We start from the raw sequence: 2,323 nt of genomic DNA, 5'->3' as shown, positions 1-2,323 counted from the left end.
CGCTCTCGGCTAACCAACACCGCTGTCCTTTGCTATCATCGTCATCACGTAACTTAAACGCGCGAACTACAAAGTTTAGGACCTCCGAGCCGGTTTGTGTCAACGTTTATAGTATTATAAACGTTGGTTTGTGTGGATTGAATGATAGGCAGTAGTAGTAGTAGTAGGAGTAGTCAACGGCGTAGCCAGTAAACAAAAACAAGAAGGGAAGATATTCTGCGCCCCAACAAAGCTTCAGTCATCTTTGGGCTTTTTATGTTTTTACAGACATTTTTATGTTTACGTTATAGCACTACATCGATTCGGTATATCGATCGGGTGGTTTTCTAATACCTTGCCACCCTTCCCCCCGTCTACGCTCCTGGTGGTAGTAGTAGTAGAAAACGTTTATTTGAGCCGCAGAAATGGGAGTGGTTCCCTAGTCCAGGAATCCATGAGAGGAGCAGGAAGCCTTCGCTCTGCAGATAAGGGCATCTGGGATTCAAACGCTCCTAACGTTCGAGTTTGTAAACCGCCATTGCCCACCTTGAAGCCGGTATCCTTTGTGACCGTCACTGCGGTACGGAGCTGGTAACTTTCTAGCCATTTAACACAGATGTCAGCGTGTGCTTTGAAACTCCTGATAAGTGGGTGTTGACGAACGACGACGGGTCACAAAAGATACCGGTGAAAGTGATACTGACAGCTTCGCCGGATTCCAAATAGGCGACCATTTCGATGGCTGTTGGATCCAATGGCCAAGGGAGAGAGAGGAAGAAAGGTTTAATAAACGTTGAAGTATAGGCTAGCAAATGAAAGGCAGGATAAAATTAAACTAAATCGGAACGGAGTAGAGAAAAATCAATAACACGAGAAAAATTTAGTGCCCTTCCACTTTGTGAGAAAGAATGACCTGCGAAGCTGGACGCCATCAACGGAGTTCACGAAACAAGACACGTTTGTTTGTAATTCACGACTGAGCACACTTCCGCGCCAATTCCCTGAATGAAATTTGGAAAGACGCGAGCGCTATCCCGGCGGACAAACGTAGAGCCCTCTCTTTCCCTACCGCGTCATAGGCCTTACCGTTTGCGTAACACGCCTACCCAATCCACTCTACCACTGAGGACACCAGACCGGTCGGATTGGGATGTTTGACGGCCACGTTTAAACCTCAAGTCAACACAGCGGACATGTCATCAGTAAGGGCCTGAAACCTTTAGCTGCGCGTGCCCCTCCCCCTCCCCTTCACTGCCAACCCGTGCACGGATTAACCGGCAACCGGTCATGAGCGGGTGCTTAGCAGTGAAAGACACCGTCGGACATGTCGGACAACGAGTGATATTGGCGTACGTCGGCGTTCCAACCGGGCCAGTTGCTGGTCATCCGGGAAGGATTCGCAGCTACTCGACCAGCTGGAACTTGAGGCGGCAATGGCGGCGGCTTTCCGTTGTTTTCGCCCCCATTCACGCTTCTGTTCGGAATGATGCTTATTCAGTTTCCGCTCTTCTTCCTCCAAGCGAACGACTTGCGCCCGTCCCATAGCGAGTTAACACCTCGAAGGCCTCGACCACTGATCTCCACTAGAGTTGCCTCGACCTTTATTCTAGCGGACATACACGTGGATGTCCCTATCGCTGCCCATCGTAGGCATCTTATTTACTGTGCAACACACCATCCAAGACAACTAAACTGAAGTGGGATGCACATATAAACAGCACATACACAAAAGCATATCGCCAGCTAGGGTTCCTGCTTCGAAAACTTGCATTGGCGCCTTCTAATGTAAAACTGACAGCATATAGATCTCTCATAAGCCCGATCCTCGAGTACGCCAGCATTGTTTGGAACCCCCATCAAAAATATCTTTCCAACAAATTAGAAAACGTCCAACACAAGGCCCTTCGCTTTATCTATTCGAAGTATTCGAGGCATGACAGTGACACTGAGCCGCAGGCGGGCATGCTTACGGACCCTTGCAGCCCGCCGCCGTGTCCGTTCCTTAAAGTTTCTTTTTCTTTTATATCACAACGGTTTAAACATAGATAAAGACAACTATATAAAGCCTCCTAACCATCACTCCCTTCGTACCAACCATAATAAGTGCATCACACCATTCATGTCACGCTGTGACGCTTTTAAATATTCATTCTTCCCGACAGCAGTGGAAGAGTGGAACAAACTGCCACGTGAATGCGTTAACCTTTCCTCTGCAGATTAATTTGTTCGAAATGTAGAAAGATTGTTTTATGAAGAGTAAAAGTTTCCCTTTTTTTTGTTTGTGAGCGCTTCCGAACACACTGATCACTGTAACACCTGCTGATGCCACGATTATGTTTTGTGA

Source organism: Haemaphysalis longicornis, unplaced genomic scaffold (assembly GCF_048455015.1).
Source record: "Haemaphysalis longicornis isolate Haplotype H1 unplaced genomic scaffold, Haemaphysalis longicornis Haplotype H1 scaffold_10, whole genome shotgun sequence".
Classification (NCBI taxonomy): Eukaryota; Metazoa; Arthropoda; class Arachnida; order Ixodida; family Ixodidae; genus Haemaphysalis; species Haemaphysalis longicornis.
Note: the sequence above shows the minus strand (reverse complement) of the source record.